The sequence below is a fragment of the Tupaia chinensis genome, unplaced genomic scaffold (assembly GCF_000334495.1).
Source record: "Tupaia chinensis unplaced genomic scaffold, TupChi_1.0 Scaffold000097_1, whole genome shotgun sequence".
Taxonomy (NCBI): domain Eukaryota; kingdom Metazoa; phylum Chordata; class Mammalia; order Scandentia; family Tupaiidae; genus Tupaia; species Tupaia belangeri.
The window spans coordinates 3,245,212-3,256,705 of NW_006159559.1; positions in this window are offsets into that span (position 1 = coordinate 3,245,212).

Consider the following 11,494-nt stretch of genomic DNA (forward strand, 5'->3'; position numbering starts at 1 on the left):
TGTAATGTGTATACTATCTTTTACCGTATTTATTTGATTGATTGGTTTGTTTTCCAATTGACCTGGTTATATGTTCTTTGCCTATGTTTTATATTGAAAGTATCCCAGAACATAATAATTATTTTTGGTTCTTGATGGGTACCCAACCCAATGCTATAAATAGCAATTAATAAATATTTATGATGACAAAATTCTAACTTATACTTCTTTCCAAGCATAAAGAAGATTATGGTAAGTGGCAGGATCTTTTGGAAGGGAAGGTAATTAAAAGTAACTGGTTTATTGTGTAACTCAAGCAGCTACTATTTTCTTTAAATGTTCTTTTCTTAAAATTAACCAAACAATATTTTGGTTTTATTATTTATTTAATTTATTACTCTCACAAATTTGCAAAACTAAAATTTTTTAGATTGAAATGATCATTTATTTCTCAGTTCTCAACCACAAGTTATGTAATCAGACAGATTTTAGTAGCTGTAAAAAAAAAAATCGAGTTCAGTCTCTCCATTTGGGAAGTGAATAAAGATCTAGCAAAGTTCATTTGAACTTCACTTACAAAAAATGATTACTAGGGACCAACAGTTAGCGTAAGGCTATGTTGCTGGACTCCCATGTAGTCGACCCCAGTTCAAGTCCTGGACCCGGTGGCTTAAACTCACTCCAGGCACTTGTGCATGCGTGCCCAAGATCCAGAGAGGAGAATGGAGAAGGGACTGTGGCGTGGCCATCCCCCCGGGGGGGTGATTTCTCGCTTTCTATTTCTCTGTCTCTCTCTGTCTTTCTGGCGATCGCACGCCCCCTATAGCGAAAGCCTCACCAAAAAAAAAAAGAATAAATATTACTAAATCTTTAGTGTAGAGCCCTAGTTTTGTGTTTGCTTTTTTTTATTTATAGGAAGAACAGATTCCTACACTTAGCCAGACTCACACAAAACCTCAGTACCTTTACTTATTTAATACAATGTGACATTGTTAAAACAGCTTTGGATATATATTTCCCCAGCCTATCTTCTACACAGGAGGCCAAGGTAAGTCCTTTGTTCACTAGGGGGCATCAGTCACATATAAGAAAATCACTGCTGAGCGGTAAATGTGATATTTGCACCTATATCACCTTGTTCATGCTCCACTTAGAAGACTAGTACATTTATTTATACTTATGAGCTGTTCAAACATACACCAACAACCAGAGCTATATAACTTACCCAGTCTGGAGTTTTATTACACACAGGTGTGTGAGTAATTTGGAATTATCACTTGGCATGAAGACTACAGTCCAATAATTAATTCACAAGTGGTTTACAAATACCAATGATTGCCCAGAGCAAATTCTACTTAATCCAGTTGTGCCATGGGAAGTAGACCTTCATGTCTACCCATCTAAAATGACAGTAATACATCCAAGATCTTGATGGCATCATACAGAACAAAAGCACATATAGACTTTTGTACTATTTGCAAAATTTTGAGAAGAGAGTTTCTTTGGTGTGGATTGAATATTAATAGGATAGTCATGGTTATTACCAAAGCTAAAGAAGAGAACATTACTATAATTAAAAAAACGATTTTGGAACCAGCAGTTAGCATAATGGCTATGTCGCTGGACTCCCACATAGTCGACTGCGGTTCGCGTCCCAGACCCAGTGGCTTAAAACTCACACCAGGCATGTGTGCGTGTGTGCCCAAGATCCCGAGAGGAGAATGGAGGAGAAGGGATTGCCGCGTGACCATCCCCCCTGGGGGGGTGATTTCTCGCTTTCTGTCTCTATGTCTCTCTCTGTCTGGTGAGCACATGCACCCTATAGCGAAAAAAAAAATTCTCCAAAAAAAAAAGAAAAAGAAAAAAAAAGATTTTATATAAAATAGCAAATAATAGTAAATGTCTTATAATCTATGCAAGGTTATTCATTTTTCCCACTAGTCTTTCCTCTTTTCCATGAGGGCAATATTATTAGCAACCTGTACTTTTTCTTTAGTAGGGGGAGGTTTTGCTATAGGGTGCTTACACTCACCAGAAAGACAAAAAGAGATGAGAGACAGAAAGCGGGAAATCCCCCCCCCCGGGGGGGGGGGGCGGTGACCACACCTCAATCCCTTCTCTTTCATTCTCCTCTCAGGATCTTGGGCACACAAGCACATGTGCCCGGCATGAGTTTAAACAACTGGGTCCAGGACTCGAACTGTGGTCGACTACCTGGGAATCCAGCGATGTAGCCATTAGGCCATCTGCTCATCCCATGTAACCTGTACTTTTAAAGAAAAGCAAACCTGGGACCAGCAAGCGGTATGGTAGTTAAAGAGCTAGATCCCACATAGCTGACTCTGTGATTTGAGTCCCAAATCCTTTGGCTTGAAAAACACTTCAAGTCGTGTGTGTACATTCTCAAAATCCCAAGAGGAGAATGGAGAAGGGATTGTGGTATGGTCATCTCCCTGGGTGGTGATTTTTCCCTTTTATTGTCTGTCTCACTCAAGCTCTCTTTGGTGGGCACATGCACCCTATGGTAAAAAATAAATAAATAAATCTGGAAACCTCTTGGGTTAGGAGTAAAAGCAAATAGTCTTATTTAAAAAGAGTTTGTAGAGGGCCATCAGGTGCATGGAGGTAAGGCATCTGGATCCCCATGGGTGACTGCATGGTTCAAATCCCAGACCCAGTGCCTTGAAAAACACTGGGCAAGAGACCAGCAGTTAGCGTAATGGCTATGTTGCTGGATTCCCAAGTAGTTGACTGCAGTTCATGTCCTGGACCCGGTGGCTTAAAACTCACGCCGGGCGCGTGTGCATGTATGCCCAAGATCCCAAGAGGAGAATGGAGAAGGGATTGCAGCATGGCCATCCCCCCTGGGGGATGATTTCTCGCTTTCTGTCTCTCTGTCTCTGTCTGTCTGTCTGGCGAGCACACACGCCCTATGGCAAAAACATCTCAAAAAAAAAAAAAATCAACACTGGACAAGTATGTATGGATACCCAAAATCCTGAAAGGAGAGTGGAGGAGAAGCGATTGTGGTGTGTCCATCCACTGTGGGAGGGTGCTTTCTCACTTTCCTTCTCTTTCTCTTTGTGTCTCTGCCTCTCCTGCTAGAGCATGCACCTATAGGGAAAACTAGAGGGGAAAAAAGTTTGTAGAAAGACTCACTCTCCTAGAAGTAATTTTGCTGAATATATACTACTTATAGAAAATGGAAGAAATTGTTGTTCATACTACTTGCTGTCTGTTAGTTTCAGTTCTTTTCTTCTACTTGACTCTATGCTCTGACAAAGATTTTATTTTTAAATGAGCCCATGACATATCACAGGTGCATGAGTAATTTGGAATTATACTCCTTGCCTTAAGAACTTTTTAAAAACATCTACTTTTTACCTTGCATGGTTTTGCTATTAATAGAAGGTACGTGTGCTTGCCAGAGAGAGATAGAGAGGGATAGGGAGAGGAGAAAGTACCACTACCACCCACCCCCTGCTGTGGAGAATGGTCACACCACAATTCTTTCACCTCCATCTCCCCCTTTGCTCAGGATTTTGGGCACTCACATACAAGCACACATATACACCCAAATGTGTTTCTCAAGCCTCTAGGTCAGAACTTGAACCACGGGATCAGCCATGTTAGATCTGGTTGCCTTAATCACCAGGACATGGAGCTGCTCACAGTTATTTTTATTTACTAAACTAAAATTTCCCTGATAATACACAAGCTTTAAAAAAGTAACAACAGGGTCAACACCATGGCCTGTTGGTTAAGGAAACCAGATCCCAGATGGCTAGTCAAATAGTTGGAGTCCCACCTCAACAGCTTGAGAGAACACGAACACATTAGGTACAGATCCCAGCATACCTCAAATCCTAACAAGATGGAGACATGGAAAAGAAGGGAGGTGGTAGGATCATGTCCCACTGGGAGGTGCTTTCTCTCTCTCCTTTCAAAAGCTTTTTTGTTTCCTGATTTACTGAAAAGAAACTGACTGACTTAAAGACCTACTAAATCTAGTAGATATTAAAGAGTCAGTAAAAGATAAGCACAAAATAGCAGAGCTTCAAAATAGATGAAGCAATATTTGATAGACTAAGGAAAAAATTTGACAAATTTATTGAGGAATTTAATACCTTTATCTTACAACTGGTAAATTAAATATTCAGTAGATAATAATAAACAATAATATAGAAAAGTTGCATCACCGGATCTGTTTGAGGTTTATAAGGTACTATACCTAACTATTGCAGAATACACATTACTTTTAGCACGTATGGAACATTGAAAAAGACCTATAATTTTCATTAATCAAATAGTTATCAATAAATTTCAAATAATTAAATGGATATTAAAAGAACAATAAATGAATATTCCAAACAAATTTGGTAACAGGTGAAATTGAGTAACTGGACAGATGCAAACTAGCAAAATTCATACAAGGAAAATAGAAAATTGGAATATAATTTTATGTATTAAAGGAATTGATCAGGTGCTGCTATTTTGCAGGCCAAGGCCACCTGGGAAGCCTGGGTTTCATTGTTGGTCCACCCTAAAAGCCCAGCATGGTGGCAGGAGGCTATAGTCCCAGCTGTTCAGGAGGATGAGGCAGGAGGAAGATGACGTAGCAAGACCCTGTCCTGAGAGGAAAAAAGAAAATGAATCAATAATTAATAACCTTCTAGGATAAAAGGTTTCAGGTCCAGAATTTCACATTATATCAAGGAAGAAATATCAATTTTCCACAATCTCTTCCAGACAGTAGACTGAAAAGGAGTATGTCCGCATTCATTTTTTAAAGCAGAGAATGGAGGAAGAACAGATCTGAAGAGCCAGTTGAGTTTAGGACATGCTAGAATTTAGATTCCTTAGGAATATCCAGATACAGATTTTGTCATACTAAATTTATGTTCATATTAATTTGTGTATTCTCTGTTGCATATATTAATCTCTTGCCTCTTAGTAAGGGCTAATACATCAATTGAAAATCTCATGATTTTTACAAGAGAACTAAATCAAAATTTGCCATGGAGTAAAAGAGAAATAGTTGGGGGGGTCCAGCAGGTGGCACGGTGGCTAAGGCACTGGATTTCCACATGGATAACCATGGTTCAAGTCCCTGACCTGGCAGCTTGAAAATCATGCTGGGCGTGTGTGCATGCATGCATACCCAAAATCCCCAGGAAGAGATGGAAGAGAAAGGAATGGGGCATGGCCATCCCTCCTTGGGTTGGTTCCTCACTGTCCTCTCTGTCTCTTCAGTAAACATAAATGTCCTATGGCAAAACCCTAAAAGGGAATAGGAGGAACTAGTAAGCACTGATATGTTGGAACTTTTCTGGGCTACTTAATTACATTGTTGGAAAATATTTTCAATTTCCACTGTAAGATTAGTAAATGGATTTAATTTTTAACTGAAAGATTATACCCTTTATCATTTTGAATCCTGTTTTACTAGCTACTTAGAAAAACTTCACCCAACCTGTTTTGATCATTGTGGAACCTTGATTTTCTGTAAAGTGCATTGAGTTTTCTTAAAAACCTCGGTAAATAAAATTCCAATGAACAGCTTTGCTAGAGTCTGCATACATTGCCATCAACATTGCCATATTCAAGGAAATCAGAGGAAGAAAATAGTTTAAATATCTAGCTGTGATGTCTTTCACTCTTAATATCTTGGTATATACTCTTCAGGGTTGTCTTTTTTTTAATCTGTGTTTATGATTTCTACTTATTACCCACCCTGACCCCAGCTACTGCCAACCTATTTCTCAACATTCCATTATTTTTTGAAAATTCATCAAGAGTAATTTCTCTACCATATTGCTGATTTCCACAACTTTTATTTTTTAAAAATTAATTGTCAAGTATCAATTTCATGTCTGTGACCAGTTAATATTCTTTTGAGATGTTTTTGTTATTGTTTTTCATCTTGTTTTTTGTTTTGTTTTGTTTCTTTTTTTTGTTTTTTTGTTTATTTTTTTGTAGACTTGAAAGTGTTCTCTTGGCTAGAACATCCACAGACTTAAGTGATTTTTAACTAATATCATACCCTTAAGCCCTGTTAAGAAGATCATTTTACTGAGAAGTCTGTAAGTAATGAGGTCTATCTGGTAGATCTAATTTAAATAATCAGGAAACTCAGAAATTTTTATTGTCGAAGACTCAGAAATGTTTAATGCCGAAGACAAATGAAACAACATTTTTATATTGTTAGTATTTTTTCAGTCCAGAATAAATCAAAAGATTTCCAAATAAGGGATGGCAGGGACGAGCAGTTGGCGTAATAAGGGATGGCATGTCAATTAACATTAGGCACAAAATTTTGAAATAATTAATCTGTTAGTAAACTTTTGCGAGTTTGCATTTATTTACTGATTTTTTTTCAGGTTTTGTCATGAGGCATGTGAGCTCCCTGGAGAGATACAGAGAGAGACAGAGTGAGGGAAAGTGAGAAATCATCTCCCCAGGGTAACAGCCACACTGCAGTCCTTTCTCTCCTTCATTCTCCTCTTGGGATTTTGGGCATGCAGACACACGCTCCAGGCATAATTTTCAAGCTGCTGGGTCTGGGGCTTGAACTGTGGTCAACCATGTGGGAGTCCAGTGCATTTAATGATTTTTGAATCTAGAATAAATAAGGATAATAAAAGAAAGAAAGCAACTTACTCTGAGCACATTTTATTATACTTGATAGTAGGTCGCTGATCGGCTTATCAGGATTTTCCTTTAGCACTGTTCGTGAATAGATCATAGATTTTATGAAGAGCAGGTAGAAAAGTATCATGTTATGTTAGAAAGCATCCTTGACCAGGAATCAGAGACTTCAGTTATATTTTTATCTCTGGCCCTAATGTATGTGGGCATGTCCTAGTCATTAGTCTCTTTATGGCCTAACCTCCTTATCTGATAAATGAAGATAATGTATTTCCTATCTGCTTCATAGAGTTATTGTGTGGGTTAAATGAGGTAATGAATATTACGGTTTGTTTAAAGCATGGCACTTTTATCGTTGAAACAGTTCACTACCAATAAATTGACTAAAAAGAGAGTAAGTTCTTCACTGGCATTTAAAATATTTTATAGATATTGTGATATCTCTTCATTAATAATTGAATTATATACTATGTTCTGAAATTTATATGTATATACAAAAGGAAATAGCCATTGGTAACTATTTCTTTCTGTGGGGAAAAATATAATTATCTAGGAATTCTACAGAGCATTCTCATGTTGAGAATACTTCCTCCAATATCAAGATAATGTGAAAGGATTGTGCATACTTAGCCACCACAACTTAGAAGTAATCATTGTTTTTGTTGTTCTTTATAAGAACAGTGTGAGATATATTCTCTAATCTTTGATTAGATACGGATTAACATTTTTTCTCTCATTGAATTATGGAGGGATGTTCTGGAAAAGGAGAATGTAACTTTCCTCTAGAATTTTTATCTATCCCCTTAAAAGAAATACCTCTCCCTCTTCTTCCTATATTATGTTTTCCATTCAGATATTTCATAGCGAATGGGAGTTAGATTTCCTCCATCATGTTGCCTTAAAAGGAGGGCCCAAGGAGGGCTACACAACAATTTTTAGCCTTGCCGATAAAGCTGACAGGGATAATAACCATCAAAAGAGGCTTGATCTGCATGAGCATTGAGGGGAACAACACAGCCGGTGTTCACATTTTGGAGGAAATAATTAGTAAAGAAAATAAATATGTCCTTAGAGGAGGCTTGATTCCTATACAGAAGTAAGTTATTTAAAGGCAGAGAATGTATCCTACTCATCTATGTATCTGTGATTAAAAAAAAAATTAATAAATAAGTCTTTTTAAAAATTATTTATTTCATTTTATTTATTCATTCATTTATTTTAATGTGTCTGTGATATTAAAAACAATGTCTAGGGCAGCCAGTGGTATGGTGGTTGTGGTGACTGGATCCCACATGGCTAATTGCCAAGTTGGATTCCTGGACCTGGGGCTTGAAAAACATACTGGGTATGGAAACCAGCAGTTAGTGTCATGGCTGTCGCTGGACTCCCATGTAGTCAACCGCAGTTTGAGACCCGGATCTGGTGGCTTAAAACTCACGCCAGGCGCATGTGCGTGCGTGCCTAAGATCCCGAGAGGAGAATGGAGGAGAAGGGATTGCAGTGTGACCATCCCCACTGGGGGGTGATTTCTTGCTTTCTGTCTCTATGTCTCTCTCTGTCTGTCTGGCGAGTGCATGCACCCTATAGCAAAAATCTCTCCAAGAAAAAAACATACTGGGGACGTGTGTGTGTGTGTGTGTGTGTATGCCCAAAATCCTGAGAGAAGGGAAAATTGGAGGAGAAGGGATCGGAGCACATGCACCCTCTGGCAAGAAAACAAAATAAAAAAACAACAAAAAAAAACCCACCACAGTAAACAAAAAATAGTGTCTATAATAAGTAAATATTCAATATAGATGGCAAATGTTGAGTGAATAATTGGATGACTAAGTAGATATAATATAGTTATATAAATAGAGTAATCGTCACTGGATTAATTTGCATCTTATATCTAGATATTTGACTACTTTGGAGAAATTCGATTAATAGTACTTAATGGAGCTTATGGAGTCCAAGTTATCAAAGTCTGCCAACCATAGCCATGTACTCAGGCTTAGACCAGACCTTGCCAGTCACCTCATTCTTGTAATGCTGCTATTGTCATGCAAAGATTCATGGTACAGCCCAACCCTTGCCTAGCACAGTCCTGAGAGGCCTGGCCTGTCTTGATCCCTTTCTGGTCTGATGGGTTCCTGGAAAACCTGGCTAGTTCTGGGGCTTCCCTGATACAGTACCACCCTCATACCTGAGCCAGTTCAGCCCCTTTTCTGGGCCCTGTTTCACAAACATGACAATATAGAAATTAATTAATACACTGACATCTCTTTTACTCATCTGATGATGTTCAGTGCTACACAATGGGGCCTGTAAAACCTAAACATCCTCCCATGCCTAAGCCCATCCAGGTCCCAAGGAAATGCTTCTCCAAATCTCTTGTCCTATGTCTTTGAAACAAAAGGTATCTGCATTTCATGAAAGTTTGTGGGGTTTGCCACTGCCAGCACTGAAGATGGACACTGCTTCAGTGGATTAGAGTGGTAGAAGTGCTCAGGTAAGAGAAAATAACTTAATTAACATCTCAAGTTTGACTTTTTACTATCATTGCCAATGGTGTGGAGCATCCATTTTCTTTTCTTTGTCAATTCTTGGGCCTGATGGCCCTCACCAACTTTTGAGTTATTTGCAACAGTTGCACATGGCAACAAAGAAATTACTTACCATATTAAACAGTTCGCTTTGCCCAGCTCCATGGCCTGGTGGTTAAGGGAGCTGAATTCCACATGGCTAACTATGGTTTGACCCTCAGCCCCAGTGGCTTGAAAAACACACGGGGCACATGCCTGTTATGTCCTCAAAATCCTCACAGGATAGAGAAATGGAGGAGAAGGGATTGTGCCATGATCACATCCCATTGGGGGTGCTTTCTCCCTTTCCTTCTGTCTCTTTGTCTCTCTCTGGTGAGCACACATGCCCTCTGACCAAAAGAAAACAAAGAAAAAACACATTTCACAAGCTTGTTTCTCTTCAATATGGTAGTCTTAGCCACATTTGGCTATTGGGCACCTGAAATGAAGCTAACTCAATTGAGAGGTACTATAAATGTACAATATACATTCATATATTTTTTAATTTTGAAAGCTTAGTATAAAAAATGTAAAACACTATTTTTATGTTGATTATATATTGAAATATTTTAACATACAAGGAGTCTTGGAGAAGTTCATGGAGGGCTGACTGCATAGCATGGTGGTTAAGTACAGTGCAGAGGAAGCCAGATTCCACAGGGCCAACCAGTCCTAGCCCTGGTGGCTTGAAAAAAACACCAAACATATATGCACATAACCCAGGATCCTGACAAGATGGAACATTGGAGGAAAAAGATTACAGTGTAATCATGATTACAGAGTGATCATGTCCTATTGGGGAATGCTTGCTCTCTTTCTCTTTGGCACGTGCATGCACACACACCCTCTGGCAGAAAAACAAAGTCCATGGAAAATGTGCATTGTGAAAACTATGCATGGAGTTCAAAAAAATTTTTAACAAAATACACTTGTATTTTAATTATATTTTCCCATCAAATTCCTGAGGTCCCCTCATACTGGATTAAATAAGATACATTAGTAAAATTAATTTTAACCATTTTTAAAATGTACTTTAAAATTTTTCTAATGTATAAAAACTTTTAATGTAAAAACAGCTTATGTATATGGCTGGCACTATATATTTTTACTGAACAATGCTGACATAGACACAAATATGTAAAATGTGATACAGATTCTTATATTGACAACTAGATGGACATTTAAAGCCAGAATTGTGAATATTTTCAATTTTATGAAATTAATGAAATTTAAATTTTCAAACAATGAACCTTAAAATTTAACATTATTTAGATTTTTTTTTTCCTTAGGTTTTTGCAACAAGGCATGTGCATTCACCAGAGAGAGACAGAGGGAAAGAAAGAGGGAAAGTGGGAAATCACTACTCAGGGGGACTAGCCACACCACATTCCCTTCTCCATTTGCCTCTTGGGATTTGGGGCATGCAAGCACATGTTTCTGGTGTGATTTTCAGGCTGCCAGTTCCATGACTTGAACCAAAGTCAGCCATGTGGGAATCTAGCACCTTAACCACCACATCGCTGGCCCCTTTGATTAAATATTTTTTTAATGTGTTAATTAGTTTGTATTTTAACTTAATTTTTTTTCCTTTAGAGAGAGATTTTTGCTATAGAGCATGTGCACTCACTGGAGAGACAAAGAAAGAGAAAGCAAGAAATCCCCCCCTCCCCCAGAAGGGATGGCCATGCCACAACCTTCTCCATTGTCTTGGGATTTGGGGCACACACACACACACACATACACACACACACATTTGCCCAGCATGAGTTTTAAACTACCAGGTTTGGGATTTGAACTATGTGTGAGTCCAGCAACATAACCATTACACCATCTGCTGATCCCTTAACTTAATTTTGATAGATCATTTTTAATATTTTAGAAGAAAACTCATTCTTTGGAAAAATATATGTAAAATAATTTTAATTTTATATTTTAATTTTCACTGAAAATATATTCAAATTTTGTACTCTTTGATTAGACTTATAATTAATTTTTAGTTTTTTTAATCTCATCATTGTCAGTGGATCACAAATTATGTGCAACATCATAAGGGACCTTTTTTTTCTGTTAAGAGAGATTTTTGCTATAGGGCACATGTGCTCACCAGAGAGACAGAGAGATATAGAGAGACAGAAAGTGAGAAATCATTCCCCAGGAGGGATGGCCATGCCACAATCCCTTCTCCATTCTCCTCTCAGAGTTTTGGCACACACACACACACACACACACACACACACACTCAGCATGAGTTTTAAGCTGGTGGGTCCAAGATTCAAACCACAGTCAACTACGTGCGAGCCCAG